Source organism: Coptis chinensis, chromosome 4 (genome assembly GCF_015680905.1).
Source record: "Coptis chinensis isolate HL-2020 chromosome 4, ASM1568090v1, whole genome shotgun sequence".
NCBI classification, from domain to species: Eukaryota; Viridiplantae; Streptophyta; class Magnoliopsida; order Ranunculales; family Ranunculaceae; genus Coptis; species Coptis chinensis.
The window spans coordinates 27,596,897-27,609,851 of NC_141459.1; the positions used below are offsets into that span (position 1 = coordinate 27,596,897).

The 12,955-nt window shown below is 36.5% G+C and overlaps 1 pseudogene; it reads right to left on the reverse strand.

Annotated features, from left to right (window-relative positions):
• Positions 1–292: 292 nt before the first annotated feature.
• LOC147502993 (glucan endo-1,3-beta-glucosidase 3-like) lies at positions 293–4,039 on the reverse strand (annotated as a pseudogene).
• Positions 4,040–12,955: the final 8,916 nt, after the last annotated feature.

Consider the following 12,955-nt stretch of genomic DNA (forward strand, 5'->3'; position numbering starts at 1 on the left):
GGTCACATGATATCTTGTTTGAAGTAAAGGATGTGTAGTCTCTGGAGCTGAGGCAGCAGAATATCTAGCTCTTTCATGGGGTTTAGAAAAAGCGTTGCAACTGCATATTGAGAAGGCGGTTCTCATCACAGATTACATGTATATAGATATACATGTAAATGTAAATTAGCAATCAGATACGATGCAAGCATTAAGAATATATAGAAATTTAATACGTACTCTGTGAGCAACCTCAAGTGCACATACTCTACAGCATATAAGACTAATTTGTATGGAAATTTTACCTGATGGAAAAAAAAAATCAATTTTCTTGGAAAATCTGCATGCAGTCTTAGCACCCACCATTGACGGAATCTGCTTAAAGCGCACTTGATTACGCTGTTGATGAGAAACTCAAATCAGGTTACCATACCTTTATGCTCATCGGGGGCTTTAACGCCTTTGTTCTCCCAAAATGTTAAGCCTGTATGCTTGTTTTCGATTGTGATTAATAGTTGATATGTGAACATGTGCAATAAAGGATGACCTAGGTACATTTACATGTTCACGTGGATGCATGGATGCTTGCACGTTTCATGTTCAGTCCTGTATAATAGCTCATCGGGCCGTTTGCCCATAAAGCCAGAGTAAATAGATTTTTCTCTAGACATTTTGCAGGATATGCAAGCGAGTCAACAGGACGTGAGTAGATTAAGAATGATTAAGAAGATATCCGACCGGGCGTGGGCATTGTATCCTTCTTCCACCTAAGAAATTCACAGGCGACATTATTAATGGTGCTTCCTCTAGGTTATCGGCAAAAGGATACCTAGCATAAAACTAATGGAGCTGACTTGGCAGAAAGGCAAGGTTTTAAATTGAGAATGGAGAATAAGTTTGGTAACTGCAGTAACAGCAGACCAGCATTCGTATGTTGGGAAGCCTATGGTATTTTGGTTTTGATGAGGATGGATTGACTCCTAACATTCCCCATTATACATTAATAACAATGTATTAAGGTAGATATTAAGGATTTGGGATAATAAATATGAAATCCAAACTCAGTATACCTTGAATTGCAGAGTACTGGGTGCTAACTGCTATACCAGGGTGTTTGGGTGTTCCAGTGCTATTCAGCACGTGGCGTATCAAGTTGCTATTGTATATATTCGCATTCTCAATAGTGGCATCTGGCTCAGAGGGGTCTCCTTTTGATGGCCATCCCGTCTCAAGTACTACAATGGGAATATTGGTGAAGTTCAAGTAGGCCATCGCAAAGTAAAAGTAAGCATCAACCACAAAGATAAAAGAGACATTGCTTTGTAGTGGAGAAGAGTATTAGAGTCCACTGCCTCTTTGTTTGGAGGCAATGGACGGAAGAGTGCATAGTCCAGTGGAATAACATCATTTGACTGCATATAATCATAGTAAGGGTACACATTAAGCAAAGGAGGGGAGCCAGTGGTCTGCAAGAATTTGAGCAAAGGTACCATGACTGGATCCCATGAGCGGTTGAAGAAGGCACGGGAGGGTGGAAAACGAGTCGGGGATGATGGAAGACGAGTGAGGTGTGGAAACTTTAATTTGGTCATCAAGATTTGATGCAACAAGGGCTGAATGGATGAATTTGAGTGCGAGAAACAAGAACAGTGTGCGGCATTAGGAAGGATTGTCGAAACCTCCGAGCCTCTTGTAATACCGGTGATGTTGGTAGGTGGTACATGAGCAAAGCAACATTCTGGCTACCCGTTTGCAGCAGTAGAGCATTGGACTGCCCTACACCAAGGAGCTCATTGTTGGGGACACTGATGGTGACATGGATGCCTGAGTTGGCAAGTGCAAGGAGCATTGCGCGGTCAACATCATAGAGACGGACATGTCGGATCTGCTGGCCTTCGCCAGAACTACACGGGTAGGGTTTGGCATGTCGAGATAGGTGCATGCCAATGTTCACACCGATGAAGGCATCTGCTCCATCGAAAAAAAACACCCAAAGTGCAGAAAGATTAGAGTATGATCATGATGGTTGCTAGAAAGACAATATAAATTCTCTCCATCACCCGGAACCCAATGGCATGCATCACATAATTTATTGGATCGTTTTTCAACCACAAAAAAGCTACAATTTGTGGCAATATTCCCTTCTTTGAATCATGGATGCATGGACAAATTAATACAAGTTAGGCCCTGGTTCTAAATAGCAACAGTCTATGTCAACATTGATGGACACATCCTGAATTAAGGAGGATTAGAGGAAAAATCTGACAAACAATAGGATCTTGGGAATTAGAGACATATAAAGTTATTAATTCACACAATCTTATCTGCAATGGAAACAATAATATTCTTATCTTGAAAATTAATAATGCAATCCATCACTTTCACATTGGATTGATTAACCACCAAATTTTGCATATCCAAACAATAACAATATATCTGAAACATGGTAATTTCTTATTTTTCAAAATTATTGTGATTATAAGTTTGGAGTTCACTAGAATGCCATTTCCAATGAGGCGGATAGATAGGGGAGTAGGGAGGAATCAATGAAGTGCATTACTGCTGCCCCCGGAGGGAATAGATGGGCTAAAGGCAAAGGCCGATCGAGATGGGAAAGTGGTCGGGGAGGACCCTTTTCGGTCATATCATGGATGTCAAGCATACAAGCAGAAAACTACAAGTTAGGGAAGGAAGGCAAGATAGAAGAAAATCTTACGAACACCTTCTTAGGTAAGAGCATCTGAGTAGAAGATAGTACACGCATACCCGACCGAATCGACAATACCATACCATAATCAAAAGGTACAACGGCCCGAGCGATCAAAATCTCATCTTCGTACACATCATACCAATCTTTGCACTGCAACAGATAGAGAAGCAAATATAAGAAATTGCAAACAATTATTATGGAAACCAAATACAAGTTCATAAGCAAAACACTTTAAAATAACGGACCCAAATATAGTTCACTAAACTAGCGATCCAAAAATTCTCCTTTATCTAAATGCTGACTCAATGCAGTATCTGGTATTATGGTCATATTGCAGAGACGAGTAGTAGAGCCACTGCATACATCCATCAGACCATTAACTTTATAAGTTTCAAGTGTTTGAGTACTTACTCAAATCACTCAACACAGTATGTGGTCTTTATGGTCATGTTGCAGAAACAACAAGTAAGACCTCTGCCTACATCCATGACCTTTAAAAGTTTAAAGTGTTTCAGGTAGGAGGGACATAATTCTGCCTACATCCATGACCTTATGATTTTCTACTAAGGGATACAATTTCCAAGAAAATGATAACACAAAACATTTAGAGAATAATTTATTCAATCAAAGACATGAGAGGTCATTATAAGTGTACGAAAATGCCTACCTCGAAAAAGGTGTCACCGTATCTTGAAAAGTTAAGGTCTGCAGATTCGATGCTCTTGGCTGTAAGTTCCTGTATATAGAATACCGTTGGTCAAACATACGATAACTACTGAATTACAAAATGTGTTTTAAAACCACCCAAAGACAATAATAACAAGCATATGCCCATATCATGCACTAAACCTTAAAAATAGTTATATCAATTAAAATCAGAATAATAGGAACTCACCAAATCACCAAAGATTATCAAGATATACCTGGACCATTGCATCTGCAAAATGAGGAAGGGTCCAGAGGAGCTGCTATATTCCATTTGCGGGTCTTGATCCGCGTGCCACTAAATATACAAGAAAAAAAACACAGCAAATCATTACCTAATTTGAAGAACGAAAACATATAAAGAACAACAAAAAAAACATTAATATAGTCACTTCTATCTACTCCGACTCACGCCATAACTCTAACCATGGGACACATCATTCTTGAGAAGCAACAGAAGACTCACCATTAGATGATTCTGAATCTGAAATGCCAACCATCTTCTGTGACAGGTTTAGCACCATTAGATACAATGCTAATCTCGGGCCATTTTCCAGCAAAGGACCATACACTGTAACTCCAAATATCTCCTTGATGATTAAGGAGCTCTCCCTTGAACAGAATTACAGCAATAAGAAATTCCATCCACAATCCCCAACAAAAGGAATAATTTCAATATGTGATATACACAGAAGATGCTTTTCAGTTCAATGTCGTCCAAAATAAACTAAATCAAGCAACTCAAATTTGAAGTGTGAGTGTGTTTGTGTATAAGTCAGTTAGTGTGTGCGTGCATGCACCAATGGATGTTCTATAGTCTCTCTACCCCTAGACTCAACTTGAGCTCCAATAAGAAATTCCATTTTTCTCCAAAGCCAACCAAATTTGATGTGTGAGTGTGTTTGTGTATAAATAAGTTAGTGTGTGCATGCATGCACCAATGAATGTTCTATAGTCTCTCTACCTCTAGACTCAACTTGAGCTCCAATAAGAAATTCCATTTTTCTCCAAACCCAACCAAATTTGATGTGTGAGTGTGTTTGTGTATAAGTAAGTTAGTGTGTGCGTGCACGCACGTGATAAGAGATGATCAAATGTGGGCTACTTCATGTTTTAATCTTTGCCATGAAAGGGTGTCTGGGTAACTCAGTGTTTGTATGGAAACAAGTTACGATCTATCATACATTATTATTAGTCATAGACTTATATCCATAAAAAAAGATATAGTTATTGGTTTATAGCAGTTCCACAACATCAAGCCATATATACAAGATAGAGAATAGAATCAACTTCCAAATTTATCAAATAGTGATCAATCTATAAAGACTATGGTAAGCATGAGGTTGGATAATAGAAGTGTCGCCAGACTGATGCTCACAAGCGGATTAATCACAGCATACAAGGCTCATATGTGGCATGGAAGCACGCTCGAGGTTCTACACACAATTGTTTCAGAGGGTGAAGGCGGTGCTGCTGTTATACAAAGAGGCATGTTTCTAAATTTCAGGTGTACAAGCCAAGGTGGAGTCCCATGGTCACCCGGCACTTGGGTTCTCCATGATGTGTGAGGAAACGCAGAAGACTTTATCGACGTAGGTCATCTATCAATTCAAATTATAATTTTGTAGTTAGAAAGCACTTTTCAATAGAAGACAGTACAACTTCTCAATGCAGGTAGAGTTGGTGAGCAGGAATTCAGACGACATGGTCGAAGTTAAATACATTGTGACCCTGCATCCAGATGTGTTAAGCTCAGAAGTGGTGATTACAAACTATAGATCTTGAGCTCTAGAGGTGACTGGGTCTTTGTTGAGCCATTTAAGCATGAGCAACACCGATGCAACTTATGCTGTTGGGCTAGAAGGTTCATATAAATTCAGCAAACCGCCTTTTGTGTCTGATTACACCATCATTCCTCCAATTATCGTAAAAGCGAGAACAACGGAGCCTTTCAAGGACTATTTTCTAGCAGGGGAAAGAAGGATCAAAACAGTCTTTGCTGAACTAAACAAAACACGAAAAGAAGAAGAAGAATTAGAAGGGTAAGAAAAAGATAATTATGGACAACCGACCGAGGAAATGAGCGGGATATACACCCGGTGCACCTCGAATTCACATTTATTGACAAGTGTACTCATCCAATAAATAGGACTTCCCTTGATCATTTCTTATTCAACTTATCTTGGTAGTACACAGGGACAAAGAAAAATTAACCTAATGTGTGTTAGCGATAATGTTCAATATAATCGAGAACGATAGGCAAAGACTTCCCATAGTTTATTACTTTGACCCAATTCTTCAACAGAAAATGATGAAAAAAAATTTAACCAATTTACTTTTGGTCTTAGAAGTTCCTTTAATCTGAATACGTTTCATGACTTTCATCTATTATTTATACGATAAAATTTCAAATCGTTTACTTCCTAAAATGTATGTGGCCTGCTATATTAAGAGTTGTCTTTCTACTGTAATACAACAAGGTAGAAGAAACTCGATTCGCGATGGGGAGTAGTGGGTTTGAAGAACTATACATTTTCAGTCCCGGATCAAATTACTTAATTGTATGGTAACTATCGTACACTGCGACAGTCCATCGGCAAAGATCTTTGAAACCAATTGTCTTGAATCCTAAAGGTGTATGGAGGGGCGAACACTTTCTACATAATCCAAACCTCTAAATCGTACAAAGGGAGAAAGTTACTGATCGAGACCAAAAGTACATTATCTGTTTCGTTGTTGCAACTCTATCAATTAACCAAAATGTTGATTCTGAGTTGTAAATTGCTTCATAATTAAGAAGGAAAAGAAAAGAAGGACCAGCATGTATTTGACACAAAGAACAAAGTCAAGAGAGTCAACAAATAGATTGTCTTAAGAACATGAGAACCATCACAGAAATTGTTAAGCTACATTTCACACACAAATTTGTTGTGCACATTTACAGTTGAGTAACAAGAACCCGGTTTATGAGTGTAAAAAATTGTTCCCGGAACCGGTACAACATCAACAAGCCAATCAAGTAGGAATGAAATGATGTCCTACTTCATAAGTGTCCATCCATGTGATTGACAATAGGACTGCAACTAAGATTATGAAAAACCAGCAAACGAATTTCAGAACCACCTTCATAAAAGTATTTTGTTTGATACAACGACTTCCGACTACATCCTTACGTCCAAACTCTATGACACTAGAAACTTGATCATTAACATTCGAAACATAAGCATTCAGTACGTCAGACGTTTTTCGCTATAAACATGTTACTTTTTCCTTAGTTGCTATACTCTAGATATCCAACTCATATCCCTATCTGCGCCTGCAAATTCTACTATTAGTATAGATGACTACAAGAAAGAGTCCCACCATGCTTTAACTTCTAATTGTCAAACAAAAAAAAAATTATAGATATGTTCAAAATTAGAGTCATACTAATACTGGAATTCTAATGAAATAAGAAAACCTTTTCTTATATATATACAAAACATACGATCATATCTCCCCACTCCTAACGCATATAAAAAACACAGGTAAACTTTTGGTTCTCAATTATTTTTTCTGATATACATGTTGAATCAAATATTACATATCTAATTGAATTGCTCTAAATTTTTTCATTGTATAGAATAGAAGATATTGAATTAAGGCTACAGAAAGAGTAACACAAACGGTTAAGGTAAACAAATTTTTATTTTTACATCTACTTCAATTTTATTTATTAGTATTAATAAACATGTTTTATTTAATCAATGAATTCAACATCAAAAATATATGTTATTGCCTTCTATTAGTTTGTGTTCAAGTACTACTAGAGTTATTGTGGTTAGTTAAGGTAAAAAAAACATGCACATAAACTAAAACCTAGGACACCAATGCAAATTGATACAAATAAACTGTTAAGCTAAAAGTTGTGTACCTTAAGCCGAGCATGCAAAGTGAGCAAAATATCATTTAGTAGTGTTGAAGCCCAAACTAGATCAGGATGCTCAGATGCAATTATGGATCCCAATTCATCAAAAGATTCATATAAACTTTGCATCCATCTCCAGTTACTATTCCCATCATGTAGTTAGGCAGCTCTCTACAACAGCAACGCAGCTAAACGCCTTAACATAATAAGAATGGCGTACACAAAGTGAGAGAATCCGTAGTCAAATTTCACCATATAATACGTTATTGTCCCTGAAACAACTGAAATGACGACAAGAAAAGGGAAGGACAAAAGGAAGTTGGATATGGTGAATGCACCAACTCCATAGTATCCACTGAGCCTTTCGCGACTAAAGAACTGTATGAAACAGAAACTTCAAGATTTTAACAAGAGCTACAACCTTTAGAATTTGTCTTAAAACTATTTTCGCTACGATAGAATGTTGTAATGTTTTTGTTCGTGTCAGCTAAATGCATTAGACACACTTAGGGTGTGATGCTTCTATAGCTGGATGCCTCATAGGACGTAAATCATCTTAGTAAATTCTGCTTAATTGAACACAAACTGGGAAACTTCGTCAATGTGGGATTTATTCAGTAACTAAAAGTAATTTAGTGGAACCAGGATTACTGTAGTGAATTTTGATTTTTTTCATTTATAAGAAGGGTCTGCACTGATTCTTGATACAATCTCAAGAGGAGAGGTCAGAAAAAATGGGATAAAAAAAGTGAAGAGTGAAGTAAAGATGCCATTAACAGAAGTATTTGACATATACAAGCTACCTATAAGTTTTCAAAACAAATAAGTTGTCTGACAATAACCAGTCTCCTCAAGAAGTATCATGAACGATTTGTCTAAGCTTGAAGCTTCCAATCTGATTTTCTACACTACGAAAGCAGATTTAGGAGGCAACTTACATGTAATCCATTTTATAAAATTGGGTATGGCTTGAGAGGGTTGAGCATTCTATATCTATAACAGATGGAGCATTTCTCATTGAAACACTAAACTTGGCGGGACTAACTATTTACATTATACAACTATTAAAAGAAAAGATTGTCGAGAAAGACATAAGTAGAGTAAATCCAAAGAACTATGGATAACACACCAAATTTTACCTGACCACTTCTTAGCCTGACTCCAACAGCTCACCACTTTTCAACAACAATATTTTCTAGATGAGTTCCTAGAGAGAGCCTACCACCAAATTTTTGAATTCCCCTGACAAGAGAATCAACAACTCCCCCACTTCCATGAAGAAAATACTCGAGTTAACAACCAAGTTTATACCATTCTACAAACATATCGATAAATGGTGAGACTGGATATCCTAATTGGTTGACAATTTGTAATTGTTCCCGTTTATACTATAAAACATTTTGTTGTCGTTACTATCACATTCCAAATCATTAACTAATTTAATTTTTAAAATGCAACTCATGGAGTATGAAACCAAACACAATATTTCACTCAAGACAGCGTTGAGAGAAATTCTCATCAAGGAAAAAATCCAGGGAGAACCAGTTTACATATCAAAGATTGAAAACAACCGATCATTTCTGCAGATGTCATAATAGATTTGCCGATAATGAAAGAAATCTTCAAAAATCCAAATTATCCTATAAGCCAATCATTTCCAGGAACGTATCAAACTAAGAAAGTGGATTCAAAAAATGCGGCTGCAGGAAACGCTATCCGCTTCCTACAGCAGATATACAAATTTGAGGTTTTAGACATCAACCACAAAGAAGTCATTACTAAACGTGAAGAGCTACATGAAGCAAATACTAGAGAAAAACAACTTCATCAAGATATTGAAAACTTGAGAAAAGAAAATGCCTATTTGAAGTCAATAAATGAAGCATTGCTTATAGGAGGACCAAATTGGGATATGGACTACCTAAGCATCCCAAATAATTCATCAGATTCGGATGAGGATTAGCGTAGTGTTTTTCAAGCTGAATTCTATATTGGATGAGGATTAGCACAGTGTTAGATACATAAAATTTATGTTTTTGTTTTTTCAATTTGAATTATCTATAGTTCATCATAACTTAATGAAATATTTATTTTAGGACATATACAGAGTCGTTCAGAATTTTCTTTTGATGACATTAAGAACCTGTTTTGGCTTGAATCCACCTAAGGTCATCTGAAACAAAACCTTTTGCTCCTCACGTGTTAGCCTACCCCCATATGTATGACCCCCTAAGTCAGTCTTTGAGATACATGATCTATGTAAATAACAACATTGCCGATCAATTGTTCCTAGCATAAATTAGAACACAATTCGAAACTCTTATGATTTGCCTTTCAAATTAACAATAGATATTTACCGTTTCTATAAAATAGTTACTACATATCTTCAGTTTCATGGGTACTATCTCTATTGTCCGAATTGTCGCTCTATTGCATATAGCTTAGGTTTTGTATTGAGTTTTCAATTGGTGTGGTATATTAAGCTTCTTTTGGTATTGCAAGACGAGTGGGTATTAGGTGCATCTTCTAAGTGAAATGACACCAAATATTGGTTGTACTCTCAACAACATCATTTGGCACATAGTCAAAATCGACATGAACATAAGTATTTCTCCAAAACTTTAGTTTATTATTTTGTCCTGATGCTACTAAAAATATATGATGAATAATAACAAATACCTTCTGGAGACGAAGGGAACTACTCCAAATGTCACCCGTATGGCTTTGAACAAACAAAGAAAAAGCAATCATCATAGTTACCGAAGCCTCCAAAGGTGGTCAACAAAGCAAAACAAACTAGACCTCAATTGTTTGCACCACCTAGAGGCTCCAGAGCCTACCTCTCATCCCTAAGGGTGGAATTTGAGCCGAGGGCTCGAGTTCGGCTTGGGCTTGGCTCGTTTAAGCTCGGCTCAAGCTTCGCTCGTTTACTATATATATGAGCCGAGCTCGAGCTCAAATAAAAGCTCGTGTAACAAATGAGCTTGATGAAGCAACACGTTTAGTTCAAATAGCATATTTATAGTGAAAATAACCGAGGGTTGAGCTTCGGCTTGGGCTTGGCTTCGTTTAAGCTCGGCTCCTAATTGTTTGCAATTAGCACCTTGAGATGGTAAAGCTCGGCTTGTTTAGCTCGAATTCCACCCTTACTCATCCCATACCTCTTAGCCATCATATCAGAGATTAATCCTCCACCAAGTCAAGAAATGAAATTCGCTAGACCAAAACTTGCTGCAATGATTCCGGCAGTTTCGAGCTTTAGATTGAACCTGTCATAAAAGTATTGTGCAATTATGTTGTCCACCGTCGATTCCACTCCAAAACAATACCCATAAGTCAAGGCCAAAATCCACCCTCTGTAATTGGTGACCCCGTGGTTGAACACCTGCGACTATTTATCTTTTGGTCTCTCTCTTGACTTCTGGAGCAGCTTGAATGCATCACCACTCTGGTAGAGCACAAAACAATGTCAGAGAGACAGTTAGCATCAGTAATTACGATGCTAACAAAGATGGTATGATGTTTAAAGCATTACTCTTAAGGGTCCAAGAAACTTCAGTGACATTTATGATAATGCCAAAGCTTCGCCATTACAGGCAATTGAATCTGCGCTTTTGAAAGAAAGCTGCGTGGGAAAAACAGATAGCGATTTAAATTTGAATTGAATTTTAGATTCAATACCCGCAATTTGTTCGGCCCAGGCCCAACACTAATAGTATACTTATGGGTTTCTAAACCCAATAGCTTCTACCTAATTAAAAAAAAATATATCTAATTTAAAATAAGGTGATTTAGCTTTAGGACGTCCCAATAATATGGGTATTTGCGTTGGACCCAAAGTTTTACGTTTCAGAGCTTTAGGTAACCCTATCGTTAGTTAACGATTCATTTACCAAGTTTGACTGTCTATTGTGGTGTGTTTGGTGTTATGCCATTTCAAAATGCAACAATTACCCCTCACACGTTTTGCACGTGCCCACACCATAAAACTCAAAAATTATTTAACTAATTATTTCATTCTTCCTCTTCTCTATTATTTACAATTATTTATTGACTTCATTTTATTATGTATATTGCAGATAATGGCGTATGTAAATTACAGTTTATGTAAAAAAAATGCTAAAGGAAATTCTAGAAGCAGGACTTAACATTCAACAAGATCCAGTCTACAACACAGAATTAGAGAGTGGACGATTCAAAAGCACTGTGACATTAAAGGTACCAAAAGACTTATTCTTTAAGAGTGAAGACGTCATAGTTAAAGAAATTGATGGAAGCCCAACATATTCTGTTGCAAAAGCAGAGGATTATCCTCAAAAATATTATGCTAGATTGTTTGGTTGATGATAAACACAACAAAGATAAAATATATTATCTTGAAGAAAAAATTAAAGGAATGAAAGGCATGTAGAGTTTTATAATAAAGAAAAGAAAACCATGAGGATTAGTACTTTAATACCAAAACTTTATTATGTTGGTCACATAGTATTTTTTTAATGGCCGAGGTTTAACGCTTTTTATTTATGAAAGTTTGTAACTATTGAGTCCGTTAATTTTTAGTTTAAATTTATAATATTAGCTTGCCATTCCTGCATAACAATGTCGTCAATATCTTTGATCTCCCATTTCAACATGAACATTGGTTAAATAGCCATTCCTGCTCTTTGTACTCCCTTTACATTGCCCAAAATCCATTTCCACAACCTTGACATTGTCTTCAATCTGTCTATCAATGTACATGCAGAAAAATCATATTGCTGATTAAAGGGCGAATAATTTGTATTTCTTTTATTTATAAGAGAGATTCTCCAATCATAATAGTGGATATGCTCTTAAGTAGTGCAAACTATTTTCAGTAGGATGCATGTGGTCATTTTATTTATATAGAAATAATTTCATATATGTGTTATAATTTCATATCTGAGAAACGACAAAAATAAGTTCATATCTGTGTTATAATTACAAAGCAAATACAAGAGCTTCACCTTCATTTACAGCAAAACAATCCATATCCACATCTGTATTTAATTTAAGAGATTTAGACGTGAAATCAAGTGGTATGTTGAAATAACCCTTTCTCAAGCAAAAGTGATACACCAGTTGACCGAACCCCAAGCATTCTCATAGCAGATATAGCAGCAATTCCAAAATTTGCTGAAATTTGGGAAACAAGAACTAAGAAAGATCAATAAATATACTGATCTAACACAAAAAAGCTACTTCGACACAAATTTTCATACATTTAAAGACATCGGTAGGTTAAAAATCCACAGCAAGTTAAAAATTTAGTTTAACCAGTGAAAACACGAAGATATCAATAGATGCCACAGGTCTATATAGTCAATCTGAGTTTTTAACCGGTCCAAAATTAGAGTTACCAACAGGAAGATACAAAACTTCAAAACAACACAACTATCCAACTGGAAGTCAAAACCACACCTTAATAAGTTTCTTAAACAAATGAGAAAAAATACCATACCTACCTCGACTGTTTGCTTTATTCTCTCCTATACGCAAACCACTTCAATAAGTTGGTATTGTATTCTGCACTTCCTAAACTTTGAAGTTGAGAAATCATTTGTTCGTTGCCAGCTCTCAATATATTGCTATGAATCAGCATGAGTACCTAGGTGTAAGACATTTCAATATCTCAA